The following is a 15,416-nucleotide window of genomic DNA, read 5'->3' on the forward strand; positions in this document are numbered from 1 at the left end:
AAATACAAACTACAAAAAAGTTTAAAATTTTAATTCAATCTGAAAATAGTTATGGAAATATATTTTCATATGACAAATATCAGCAAATTAAAAAGTAATGTAACAAATTGTTAACATCTTAAGATTAGTGCTCTCCACAAGAGGATATTCATTCAAAGTTATTCATTATTTAACAAATAAGCAAGACAAATTTAATATTGAATCATATGACATTGATTTTTATTATTACATTGATAGCCATAAAATCTAAGCTAATCAAATGATCTCAGAATTTCATTTATATTTAGGACAGTGTGCTTTTCTAAAAGGAACCCTAGAAATTTGAAAGATAAACAATTTTCAAAATCATTTAAATTAAGCCTCATCTGAACTCCTTTGTTATTGTTAAGTAAACCATTATTCTTCCAGTAAACCAGGACTACAGCTTTAGTACCATTGCTAATTCCTCTAAATTAACTTAAGCATCTAATCTTGCCAAATATTGCCGTAGTTTCATTGGAGTAAGGCGTCTTTTCTTTACTCATAAAGCCACCTCTCTGGTTTTGGCCATCATCACTGCTTATCTGGATCATATCAATTAAATTAGTCTACTTTTCTAAAGTCTCTTCTTTCCCTACTTAGATACACAAGCTGTTCTATATAACCATCTCTGCCATCTATGTATTCATATTTTATATATAAATATAAATACATAACTCATGCATTTCATATATGATACACACTTACATGTATGTGCATCTATCTATATACACATATGCTTTTATGCACTCATGTGCTTCCATGTTTTCTGTTTGTTTTTCATTGCCGTTAAAGTGGTCTTTTAACTCTCTAAAAAATAAGAAAACCCCCAAGCCTATCTATTTCCATTCCCCTAAGAAACTCTTGAGGGAACGAGCTTATAAGGAAAATGTAATTTTTTCACAATTTCAGAATGCATTTAATCATGATTTAGTCATATCAAATTGCTAAAAAAATTCTAGGTTTTGTGCAAAACTTGTTATACACTTCAAAGTTCTCAGCTATGATCATTTCTAAACAATGTTCAAAAGCCATCAATTTATAATAAGCAATAATTTTTCCTAGAGGATTAACCTTATTTTTTTCAGGCCAACTTATGTGTAGATTATTTTTATTTTCCTATATAACATTCCATGATGTTTTTTTTCCCATTATCAAATTAACTATGAAGTTCTATGTTGTGGTTTCTTGAAATTTGAATTGTCTCATCACTTTTCATATTTTTCCCCCGTTGATCAAAATTTTGAATTCTGGCAACTGTGTTTTGGGGTATATTAAATTTGAGATTTTTTTATATCATTTTAAATTTTTTATTGCATTTTTTCAAGATGTAGACTTCTTTAATAATGTTTTCTTTATTTCTTTCTAAACTGTTTTTTCTTCTTTCAAATTTATCCTTAAGCATACATTTGATTTCTTCATTCTTTCCTCATCTTTTCCTTTGTTTCTCTCATTAAGTCTTCTATTTACTCTAGAATATTTTTGTGGTTAATCTGATCTCTTATTTGTATTATGTTTTTAATTTCTATTGAGAGTGTTCTTTTGGTTTTATCTTGATGTTTTCTTAACCTATAGTTTTTTTGTTTTTCATTGAATTTTCTTTTATTCCATCAATGTCTTCCCTCAATAATTTGCTGTGACTTTTAAATTTATGTTGGCTCTGAAGTTACTGAATTTACTATTATATCACAGAGACTCCTCAGCGTAGGGTTAGCAGTGCTACATGAAATAATAAGCCTTCTGTTTTTCCTGCTCTGCATTTTTTCCACAATGTGATATAGTTGGTAAAAAAAGGGCAAATAACATGGCTACTAGTCCTCTACCCTTCTAAACTAGTTTAGAATGGGTTTCATAGCAATACAGATTCTATTCTAGTAAACTGCTCTTTAGTTGTTGTTGTTATTATTACTATTATGTTTATGACAGCTCATTTTAGGCTACTTTCATTTAGCTTTTTGCTTTTGTGAAATTTTATTTAATCTGTTACATTTTCTAACTTTCCTAGAGATAATATTAGAGGCTTTATTTATATCCTCTTTCCTTTTTTTTTTTTCTTTATTTTCTTCATTATGTTTTCTTTCCTCTCTAAAAACTTCAGAAATGTCTATCAGATAGTTTGCTTTTTTTTTTTTTTTTTTTTTTTTTTTGTGGGCAGGGGAAGAAACATTTAAATATTTTGATTCTAAATATTAATGCAACTAGTCTCAAATGATATAATTTAGAGTTTTTCATTGGAACTTCACTAATTCAGACTTACCAGGTAGGGGAAGCTTATTCAAATAATGGAAACTCTAAAATAGAATCTGAAAAATACATTATTATTATTATTGTTAGAACTGATTAGAATAATAAAAATAAAAAAACCCAAAAACCAAACCAAACCAAAACAAAAAAACAAAATACTAGAACCATATCTAGGTTCAGTTTTTAAATTTTATTTTATTTTTAAACTTATTGATTGAGTGACCTTGGGTAAGCCCCATTTTTAGGCCTAAATCATCACATATATAAAATAAATTGGCTGGAATAGATACTTTTTAGTGCCCCTTTAAATTCTACATTCTATGATGATCTGTAAAAATGCATATAGACCCCAGAGTAACAAAGTAATGTCCAGTAAAAGTATTTTAGCATGTAAATGGATATTTGACAAGTAATTTATTTTTTTAAGCATCTTTAACATTTCTCCTGAGATCTTGTTTACACTAGAAATTTGCTTAGCAAATCTTTTTACTATTGATTTTATTTTTTGCACTGTATATAGGTTTTATTATTTATTCACATGTGCATATATTTTCTACACTCCAAAACACAATGAAGAAAATAGAAGGCAGCACAGAAATAGTGTTTTGAGTATAAAAAAGTTATTAAGTTGAACTTAAATTTATGTTTTTGTATTTTCAGCATAGTACTATATAAAATCCATGCCAAAACATAATTTTAAGCTTTTATGACAAAACCAAAAGTGAAACATTGAAATAATGAGAGATATAAAAGATAGGGGAAAAGACTAAACTCATTTTGAATGCCACTTGAAGGCAGGTCTTCTTCTAGAAGAATATCAAATCTTACCTAGACCCTTTAAAGTGTTTTTTAAAGAAAAATTTAATTTTCTAGACAAGTGGATCATCCTATTCAACTGTTTCCAGAGGCATATAATGAGAAATTACTATTATCTAGAGCAAATTTACTGAAAGATTAAATGAGGACACTGAAAAGGAAAAAAAACTACATAGAGAAAAAAAAATTCAGAATAGCAGAATAACAACACTGTCAGTAAAACTGGTGATGTGCACTCGCTGTTTCTCTTTATACATTTAGTAACTACTACAATACAAATAAGTACTTAAGTGCTTAAGTGCTTAAACTGTTAATATTTGCTTTATTTTTTTATATGGGAAACAATTATTTTATATTTTTTCAAGAATGGGTACCTAGATTAGTAGACACATCTTTGAAACTCCAAAGACAGTATTTTATTTCCTATCCTTGAAGCACAAATCTCTTTCCTGATTCCCCACTAATTTGGATGTTACAAAAGTTACCTGGACAAGAATCTCCACCCCTCATTATATATCCAGTCCCTTTCTCCAAGGGACTTACATTCTACTACGGGGAAGAGAAGGACTAGAGCCACAGAACAAAAGATTCTTTTAAAATTTCAAGCTATCATGCCTTATTACATAGTCAGTCCCTCCTCCCAAGCAGCTTGCATTCTTTTTGGGGAAGAAAATTAACCTACACCCTTGATTATTCGTTGATATTCTTGTGGGTTTCTATTTTCTAATTTGTTTCATTTCTCCAATTTAATTTTCATAAATGTGGAAATCAAATACATGCCTATTTTTCACAATTTCCTCCTTCCTTTCTTCCTTCTTTCCTCCCTTCCTTTCTTCCTTCTTTTCTCCCTTTCTTCCTTCCTTCCTTCCTTCCTTTTTTTTTCCTTTTTAAAAATAATTTGGCTTCACCATCTTTCTCTAACCATTCAGATTTGGCTAATACTTTTTATATCCCACTTCATAACCATCTATTAACCTCTGCACACGTTTCCTTACACAGAATGAATAGTTAATCCCTGAATTCTTTGCTAATTTTTCTGACAGGGCTGTACTAGGAAATAAGCTGCCTCTAATTGTAACCCATGCTCCTCCTTTTCCTGCCAATATTCTGTCCAGAGCCATTCCATTTTCCCATGACATTCTGCTAATGGCATCTCACTACTCTGCTATTCTCTTCACTCCCTCTCTGGTATAATTTACCTAATAATATTTATCTACCAAAATAGGAATGACCCAAATCCAGAGCTAACTAGGTTTCTATTTGCTTTTTTTTTTTTTTTTTTAAAGAGAGAGACACATATTTTTAGTTGTAGTGATGTAATAGGAAACTCTAAAACTTTTGGTTTTAGACTCTGCCTCAGAAAACTCCCAATCTATCTGATTCTGACCAATCTTTAGTCAAATAGCTTCTGGCATCAGGAAACTCCCACAGATCAAACTTCACAGACAATAGTAAATAAGATTACTTCTCAGTTCTTTGCTGATTGATAATCTGGTCAGTGATAATCAAATTTTAGAGATCATCCTCAATTCATGAGGAGATTACTCCCAAGCTCTGTTTTTGAGCTATAGAATTACCATATCTATGGTAGAACCTAGATAAAATGATTCTCCTTGGTTATGTTTCTTTATTGAATTCCTTTACAATTCAGTCAAGTTCGTAATGGCACCATATTACTTTCAATAAACTTTGCCCCTTGACTAGGAGATTCATTTGAGACACCTTGGCAACACTAGTCTGGAATTTTTGGGGTCCCCCTTCTCAACCTCAACCATAGCATCTAAAATGCTATAATACAGATTTAGGAAAATGAAAGCTAAATTCTTGTAAACTATCAAGTTTATAGGACATCCATGTATATTCATCTTATTTCCATTTATTTTTGTCAGAATCAAATGTGAGAATAGAATCATTGTAATGACCATTATAGCAAAGGTCTTGCAGAATCATTAGTTGCTTGTCAAATATAGCTGTACCATGACCACTTCTACTAACTGGTATTAATATCAAGATAAATCCACTGATCAGTGTCTGGGTCATAAACTTCTCTGGTAAGGCATACAAGTGATTCAGATGAGTTCTTTAAGATAAAACAGATATCACCAAATACATACAGATGATCATTATAACAAATCATTTTGTGAAATCATTTTACATAATTCATTTTATATTTTTCTTTCCCACAATTAATAAATCCTTAGATTCTTCTTGGTTGGTGTTCACCATTTCTTTTTTACTAAGAGCAAACACACTTTTTTGGAAGTGCAAGATGAAGTATTTCCATCAGTGATGAAGAATTTGTTGCTAAGCATTGTCTCCTCATATTCATGTTTATTTGACTGGATTAGGATTCACACATTTCCATTTGTCTCTGTTAAAGAAAATATCTCATCCCTTGTTCTATTCATAGCATAGATGCACCTATCAATAACACTAAGTAAAAATTCTAAATTTGTAACAGTCATATCTGCCATTTTCAGTCAAGATTTTCTTGTGTCATAACTGAATACTTTGGAGGAAGCCAGAAACTCACTATCTGTTCTCAGTTCTGGTTTCAGTTCTTCCCCATCTAACAAGAAGAGAGTTATTCATGATGGCAAGAGAGTTTGGTTATAGATACTTGAGGTATCTCTACTAGCTGCCAGAAGATCATTTGTGTAACAGAAGAATTTGTCCTATCATTCTCTTGCACACTGCAACCTGAAATAGATGTAGCTGGATTTTATTTCCAGGAAAATGTGAAGAAGACTATGAAAGCAATTCAATGTGTCATCAATTTTATGCTGCAATTGCTGAGAGTATCTATGAAATTCTGACCACTTAATCAAATTTCCTCTGCCTTTTTTCAAATCTTTCTCATTCTCCTAACTCTTCAGAACACAGCTGCTTTAAAAACCTTCTCAAACACACGGGATGTGGTCATCAAACAAAACCTGACATTCTGAATAATGCATCAGGATGTTTCCAGTATCTTCTATTATTTCACAGTCAAGACTGACAGTTTTGTCTCTGGGAACCTGTTCACATGGTCATTATCTGTATGAGACATAAACTTTTCAAAGCTCAGATAGGACAGGAAGTCAGTTCTTGACATTAGTGGGAAAAAGTTCTCTATCAGAAAAGACTCTGGCTTCTTCCTGACTCCATTGATGTTCATACCAACATCATCCAATAGTCTTATAATTTCTGCACACTTTTCTAAACAAATGTTGGCTAAGAGAAAAGAGCAGCGGGATTTCACCACTTCTATAAGTTGACATGTGAACATGACAGCTTACAGGATTTCATGAACAGTATTCATACTCAGTTTTACAGTTCCATTATGTGAATTATAGAACGTGACTGAAACCTGTAGTAATCAGACCTTAAAAATGAATTTTGTTCTGATCTTGCTTCCTCAAGTCATCTGTGAACATTATCCTGAAATAGTTATTCTGTATGGCATGGTGTGCTTCTTGGACTGGTGATCTTCACTGGCATGTAATATCAAGAAGCCATTGCTTCTTATACTGTGTTCTGAACTCAGCATAGCCACCAGTTTTCAGAGAGAGGATCTAAATGCTTCCAAACCCTGACTACAAATAACTTGGTCCAGTTATGACTGGACTGGCATCTGCATCAGGAAAAGCACCTCTGTCGTTGTTAATAATTTGGCTGAAGGGGGAAGACCCATGGCTGCACAGGATACAATCTCCTCCTATAAAAACATTGTCCTTTGAGTATAAGGGTGGCTATGGCCCCTGCTGTCCCTACCCTTACTTGTAGTCCAGTGGCAGCATTGTAATATTGATTTTAAATCAAAATCACATCTATTTAGAGTAATAGAAAATCTCAATCAGAGGAGTCTAAATCAATGAGATCTTATTGGACTTTCCCAATGAGCTGCTAAAAATTGACCCAAATTAAGGACACACACACAAACACACACAGAGACACACACTCATGGGACATATGAGAAAGAAGAGAGAGGAAAAAAAAAGAGGAGAGAGGAGAGAGAGAGAAAGACAGAGAGAAGAGCAAGGGAGGAAGAGAGAGAGGGAGAGGGAGAAAGGGAGGGAAGAAGAGAGAATATTAAAAAATGACTAAGTCTATTTTGGTTGCTCGACTATATTTTGTTAGGGTTAAGAAAGATATGGTATTTAATTTTTAAAAAATTCATCTATGTCTTCACCAGTGAAACATTTCCAAGCCTCAAAAGGAAAAACAGCAAAGAATGATTTCCAACATAAATGACAAAGTACATCCCATAAACTGAATCAATATAAAGAATAAAAAAATTGTTTTTCAGTCTCATTCAAATTGTATTTAACTACTTTAAGTCTCTTTGTTCAATAATTAGAGGCTGCTATATTAAAAACTGAACATGTGAAATGGAAATTATAGAGTTTTGATATTTTGGGGAAAATCTAATAGACTATAAAAATGGCAAGAAAAAGCTTCCAGTCTTTTTTCAAAGAAAGAAAATTTAGGAAAATAAACAACAAGGCTTCAAGAATTAAAGAAGTTTTCTAAATTAAAAAAAAAGTGATCATGTGAAATTACCTTTTCCCTTTTTATTCCCTTCAGATGAATCATTTGCCAAACTGATGAAAAATACATTTCTCTGCTTCTTTCTATTTATATATGTTTCCCGCCTTCCCCCCTCTCCTCCTTCCCCCCCATATTTGTCCCTGTCTTTGTCTCTCTCACAGTTTTTTAAATTAATGCACTTTATTTTGGCAAGGCAATAGAGGTTAAGTGATTTTGTCCAGTTTCACACAACTAATTAAGTATTATGTCTAAGGCAGGAGTTGAACTCAGGTCTTCCTGATTCCAGGGCCAGTCCTCTATTCACTTCAGCATGTATCTGCCCCACTAATCTAATGGATTTTTGTTTCTTTGAAGTGTGACATTTTGAAATATCAAATTTTTATTCTAGAGCTATTTATAGATAGTGATTTAAGTTCCATGATTGGGGGCAGGAACACTTAGGCTCAAATTCTATGTCTGACAATCATTGGATTTTTCCAGACCCCAGGAAATTTTCTAAGACTTGAAATTTCAGAATATTTATTTATTTCTGGAAGTTTCCACAAAGGTTTTAAAATCAATATATATGTATGTATATTCTATTTTATTTTGAACATATGGTTTTTTAATCCCTTATAACTATACTACACTGTGCCAAATTGCTATTTGGGAAGAGGGTAAGGTATATTACTGCCATAAACTGCAAATATAAAAAATTAACTTCAGAAAAGTTGAGCCATGCCTCTTGAATATTGATTATGTTTCCCTATCTAAATGATAATGGTTTAAGCAGCAAAAGGCTTTCTCCATTAAAAATAATAGTACTGGTTGTCTCAAAATTATTTCAATAGTTGCTTTTCTTTTCCTTTTTTTAAAAAAATCACAGTGGTCTTTTTTTTGCATACTTTGCCAGTATTGAAAGACTAATGATAATGGAGGTGGGGAGAAGAGGTTGAGAGGAACACAACACATAGGTATTTTGAAATAAATTAGATTCACTTTAATTTTCTAGAATATAAGTATGTAAAGTTTAAATTTATGAAAGATAAAGTTGTCTTCTTTCCATGCATACATTTTTTTGAAATCAAATGAATATTAGTTAAATTAGTCACTACATATTTTTTCTCCTTAAAATGCATTTAGAGAGGAAAATTTAATTAGAGTTCAAAATATTACTCATAATAACAAATGTTCCAAAATGAGTGTTTAGTCCTCCTGCTTGCCTAACATGAAATGTCTATATTAGTTTACACTAATTTGACTCAATTCCTCTTTTTCTATGAATTGTCCAATAAGCTAGACTTGACTGGGTTCAGCTATTTTCATGTTTTAGCGGACAGTTGTAGTTTGTAAAATCTCAGATAGGCTTACATGAGCACTACTCTGCAAGCATTAGGAGGTACTCTCAGTTCTTTTCCTTTCAATTGTTTTTTTTTCTTCCACTTTGCTTCAAAGTAGAATTTCCTTATGTAAAATGATTCATTTCAATCTTACAGAAACTCAAATTCACGTATGTAATAAATACCACAAATATACAGTATATAAATGTAATACAATCAACAAAAAGTTAAAGTGAGCAGTGTTTTTCATCTTTTAAACAAACTCTATGTGATAGTTAGATGTAAATTATCTCCTAAGAAAAAGAACATTTTGACAAACTGTATATTATTTTTCTCTGATAGCTATTTCCTCAATGGACCTCTCAGAATATTTGTGTTTCTCTCCACTATTTTTCCTTTCAGCAATTCTTGCTAAAAGGTTCTTGAAGGACCATTAATATTTCTATTTCTTGTAATAAATAAATTTTTATCAAAACTGAAAGATGAAGTACCTTCCACTTATGAAACTATAGTAAGTGTGTTAGCGCTTGAGTAGAATTATAAAAATTTAGGAAAATTTCCTTTGTTTTAAATATTATTTTTATTAATTGTAACTCAAGTTCATAAAGTTTAAATCAGTAACTAATGCTCATTTGTGTGATAAACATTTAATAATTTCAATCAATTTCAACAATCAAAGGAGTCTATCATGTAAGTTGAAAAACTACAAAAATATAAATGTCCAAATTCCATTGTATAAGAAAATTTTAATAATTATTAAAATTTTATTTTTTCTCACTAGAAATTACTTATGGATTTTATGCTTTGATGCATCATTTCAGGTAGTCTTTTTTTCTTTTTGCCTGAACAGTCTTCACACTAAAAAAGCATTAGGGATTAGTTACATTATAGTTTATAGTGTATAATATATGCTAAAAGTTATTAGTGTAGTCCTCATCTGATGGCAGATACTTTCTTTTTTATGCTTTTTAAGCTCTCTTTTTAAAATATCATTATCCCTTATTTCTCAAAACCTACTTATCTTTTAATAAATAAGTAGTCAAGCAAAACAAAGTAATCCATTGAACATACCAAAAAAAATGTGTACTTCTGCATAATTAACTGATATCTAAGATGAACGGAGTGTTTCATTGTAACTTTGCCAAAATCATATCTGCATTGCTGAGAATTTTGAACTTTAAAAAAAAATTATACTATTGTGATCACTATGTAAATTGTTCTCCTGGTACTGTTTAGTTTAGTATGCACCAGTTACTATAAGTCTTCTTGAATTTTGAAATATTTTTATTATATGTCAGTTTGTTCTGCATTTCCCAATTTGTTGATACCTATATGTTTTTTCCTGGTACATTGCTATTACAAATGCTAATGTATATATACATATATGCATGAATATGTATACATAAACACACATATATGTATACATATATAGACAGACAGACAGACACACACACACACATATATATATACACTGTATCTATCTAGTATCTATTTATAACACATGCATATGAATGTACATATTGATGTGTATATATGATTTCGGGAAAGGGTTCTGGGAAGATGGTCGAATAGGTCAAAAAATTCCAAGCTCTCCAAATTTTTCCCACAAACAAAAATAAAATAAAATCTCACAGCAGATATAGAGCAGAAAAAATAAATTAGAGTTGGGGCAGAATAGTAGTCTTTCTGGGACATCCAGAAAATCTTTGAAGAAAGATAGTAGGATGGAGGTTTGACTCACATAAAGTATAAATGCCTACAGGCTAGCTCCCCTGAAACAGTAAGCAGTTATTTCTGGGGTTACCTGGATTGGGAAATAGTCTTGAGCCCAGCCTCAGGAATTTTCATCTCCCAAACTGTGTGGATGATCAGATGCCTCAGTAAGGGAAGATTGAGAGAATCTCTGCTATTATGGGATCCAAGGCTCAGTTGTGTGCTATGGACACCAATGAATAAGAAGGAACCAACATATGTCAGGTGTGTGCAGAAGAAGTGGAGCAGGGATATTGATTGCTGTGGACTTAAAGGAGGGCAGAGTTCTGGGATCTGGTTCCAGGCCAGAAAGGAGGATTAAAAGAGTACTTGAGACCAGAGGCACCATCCATCATACACCAGGAATAGAGGTGATTACAGTAACAAGTTGCTATTAAAAAATAATATGAGCAAGCAAAGAAGAAAGAATTCAACCATGGAAAGATGCTATGGCAATAGAAAAAAAAAAAAAACAGGGTTCATTTTTAAAGGAGGATATTTAAGCTAAAAAAAAAAAAGCCTTTGCTACCTACCCCAAAGAGTAAGGTTAAATGGCCATCTAACCATAAAGAATTCATAGAACTCAAAAAAGATTTTTAAAAATAAGAGATTTAGAAAAAAATAATAAAATAAGAAAAACAAAAAAAATATGAAAAGAAAGTCAACCAACTGGAAAAGAAGATCCAGAATCTTAAAGAAGAAAACATTGAAAATTAGAATTGGATAAGGGGAAACTAGCAATTATAAGAGATCAAAAAATAATAAAACAAAATGTAAAGAATGAGACATATCTCATTAGAAAAACAATTGATCTGGATAATGGATCAAGTAGAGAAAACAAGAATAATCAGAGTACCTTAAAGATACAATCAATAAAATGTTTTGGATACAACTTAGATATAATACAAGAAATAGTGAAAGAAAATTATCCTGAAGTATGAGAACAAGATGGAAAAATAAAAATAGAAAAACAAATCCATTGATAACCAACTGAAAGACATCTTACAAGGAAAACCTACAAAGATATCATAGCCAAAATTTGAAACCCACAAGTCAAGAAGAAATTATGAGCAACAAGAAAAAAATTAAAATGAGAGAAGCCATAATTAGAATCACACAAGACCTAGCAATGGTCACAGAAAAAAAAACCACAAGTCTTGGAATTCTGTATGTTGCAGATGGAAAGAAAATGATGTTGTGGCTGAAAATATACCAGGCAAAATTAAGCATAATCCCAAATGTGGAAAAAAGGACATTCAATGACTTGTGAGATTTTCAGGATTTTGTTGCAAAAAAATCTGTACTTAATTGAAAATTTGACAACCAAGATCCAAGACAAATGTAATGTAAATGATGACTAATTGCAAGGGAGCCAATAAGGACAGATTGTTTATGTGGAACTATAAACCTTTAAGTCTATTGTCAATAGTAATTGGATAGTTTGAAAGAGAGATTGGAACGTGATATAATTCTAAAAAGCAAAATCATGTATGAAAAGGTTAAAAATGAGTAATTATCTTATACAAATTAGGTGTGAGAGGATCTTACACAGTAAGATCCTAGTACTATTAGATGTGAGAGCCATCTTACATCCACCCTCAGAGAAACAAAGAACAAACAAGTATGCAAACATCTTACATAGATGCATAAGAATATAAATGTGTATGATTATAGATATCTATATGTGCATATATTCAAACATGTATATATAAATATATCACACATGCATATATACATATGTCTATATATTTATCCATGCTTAGTTGCAATCTTCTTGAGGGAAGGGGAAAGAATAGAGGAAGAATAAAATAAAAAAGGGCATAGTAGAGAACAAAAGAAAATCTACAAGTAAGCAAAGATGGACAGCTCTGAACAAAATGTGTAATGTTAATTATATAGGCCTTCTTGAAATAAAAAATTATTTCTTTATATTTTGGATCATCTCATGTTATGCTGTACACTTGACAAATTTTTTTCTTTTTTCTATTTTGTATTTGTTTTAAATGAATAAATAAATAAAAATGTAATTTCCAAATTTCCTTACTCCCATTCCTTCCCTAGCCACTGAAACTGCATTATGACATCAATTATACATTTGAAATCATGCAAAACATTTCCATGTTAGCCACACAAAAGGATGAAAAACAAAGAAATAAAAAATTATATTTTAATTCATACTCACAGTTCATCAGTTTTCTCTAACAGTGAATTTTTTCATCATATCCTTTGGAATTATCTTGGATTGTTATATTGTTCAGAGTAGCTAAATCTTTCAAAGTTCACTATCATTACAATAATACTCATTTTAAACAAAAGCATTCTAGTTTTGCTAATTTCTTTTTGTATTAGTTCATAAGGCTTTCCATGTATTTCTGAAATCTTTTCATTTTTTTAAAGCACAATATTATTCCATCACATTGATTTGCCTCAATTTGTGTAGTCATTCCCTAAATGATGAGATCCTTTAATTTTTAATTATTTTTTCCAAAAGAAAAAGTACTGCTGTAAAAATTTTTGTACGTATATATCCTTTTCATTTGATCTCTTTCAAGAAAGCAAACAACCAAAAGGATGAAAATGCTATATTGTGATCAACATTCAGTCTCCTCAGTTTTTTTTTTTTTTTTCTTTTCTGGATGCAGATGGGCTCTCTCCATCATAAGTCTACTGGAATTCATTACTCTAATAATTCTGATGCCTAAGAATTACTTGTTTCATTTGCCCATAGAGGAATGTAAAAAAATTAAGTTTATTATCTTTCTCTTTCATGTTTCTCTTTTTGGATTTTTCTTCTGCCTCCTAAAAGGGCAAGGGAAAAGGCTATTTTGTAACAATCTCTGGAGATAGTCTCTTTCTCTCTCTTAGTTACTGCTGGCAAGATTCTTGCCTGAATATTCCTTAATAGACCAATATTTCATGTGGAAGATGATCATCTACCTCAGAGTCACTGTACCTTCAGAAAGGTCTGAAGAATAATCAACCTGTTGTTCATTGCCTGGCGACTTGAAGAGAAATGCCAGAAACAAAACAGAGGTCTGTATGGAACATTCATTGATATGCTTAAGGTCTTGCATAATGTCAATCATGAGAGTTTGTGGAAAGGCAAAATGTGGTTGCTTGGAGAAGTTCATCAGTATTGTATACCAGCTTCACAATGGCATACATGAATCCTGAATAATGGATGATAATATGCTTTCCCAGTCACTAGTGAAATGAAGTGTGCCTTGTGTGTCTGCTTCAATGCTTTTTATCATGATGTTTTCAGCAATGTTTTCAGATACCTTCCACAAGGACAAAAATAGCATCAAGGTCAATATTATGCTTATGGTAAATAATTTAATTTGAAAAGATTACAAGCTAAGATTAAAGTGGAGAAAGTGTTAGTGCACATTTTTTTTTTTTAAATTATAGATTATTGGGAACTCAATGCAGACTCTAAGACTGAGAAACAATAAAGTATGGATTCTCTCCAGTTGTGCTGATTTTGGACTCTCAATACTAAGAAAACAGAGGTTTTCCATCAGTCAGCATGCCATTCATCCATGGAACCAATGGCTACAGCAAATGAATAAATTTTGAACTATGTATAAGTTCACTTTACTTTGCAGTATACTTTCTAGGGATTTATGCATAAATGATGTTGACCCACACATATTGTTAGAGCTAGTTCAGTGTAAAGGAGGTTCCAAAAAAAAAAGTATGGAAAAGAAAAGGTATTAAGTCATAATGCTGACCTCATGTTATAAGCATGTGAAACCTGGACAGTATACCAGTGTCATGCAGGAAACTTAGTCATTTCCATTTGAATTGTCGTAGGAAGTCCCTGAAGAACACCTGGGAAAATAAAGTATCAGTGGTCTTTTCTTGTGCTGACCTGTCAAGCATTCAAACTCTACTACAGATAATGCAATTCTGATGGACTGGCCACTTGTTTAAATGTCAAAGATACCTTTATACAAAAGACTATTTTATGGAGAACACAAATACAACACAAGGCAAATTTTCATACCAGATCAGAAGCGATGCAAGAACATTTTCAAGGTCTCTGTACATTTATATGTGATTCATAGGATCATAAGAATTAAATATTACTGCATGATTGAAGAAGTACAACCTTAAAAACAATCTGGTACTAAGAAATAGAATTGTAGATCAGTGAAATGAATATAGTAGATATACAATATACAGCAGCAAATGAGCATAGTAATTTAGTATTTATAAATACAGAGATCCAAGTTTTGGAATAGAAACTTACAACTTGACAAAAAAGTGTGGCAAAACTGAAAATAGTTTGGCAAAAACGACATATAAAGTATCATCTCAAATAATATATCAAGATAAAGTGAAAATTTGTATCTGATTTAAACATAAAGGGTAACAATCATATGCAAATTAGGAGAACATGGGATACTTTGCCTGTCATATCTATGAATGAATGAAGAATTTGTGAACAAAAATGATGTAGAGAGTGTAAAAGGGATAATTTTAATCACATAAATTAAAAACATTTTTGCATAAACTAAACCAATGCTGCCAAGATTACTTAAAAAGCAGAAAAGGAGGGAGAATACAGCAATTTTTTCTGATTAAAGGCTTCACTTTTCAAATACAGAGGAACAGAGGTATATTTATAACAATTTATAAGAATACTCATAATTCCACAATTGATAAGTGATCCAAAAATATGAACAGGCAATTTTCAGATGAAGAAATAAAATTTATCTATGTCACATGTAA

General features: G+C 31.3%; 1 pseudogene; it reads right to left on the minus strand.

Moving 5' to 3' along the window:
- Positions 1-15,416, minus strand: part of LOC127538661 (kelch-like protein 15) — a 149,398-nt pseudogene that overhangs the window by 116,999 nt on the left and 16,983 nt on the right.

This window comes from Antechinus flavipes, chromosome 5, assembly GCF_016432865.1.
Source record: "Antechinus flavipes isolate AdamAnt ecotype Samford, QLD, Australia chromosome 5, AdamAnt_v2, whole genome shotgun sequence".
Lineage (NCBI taxonomy): Eukaryota > Metazoa > Chordata > Mammalia > Dasyuromorphia > Dasyuridae > Antechinus > Antechinus flavipes.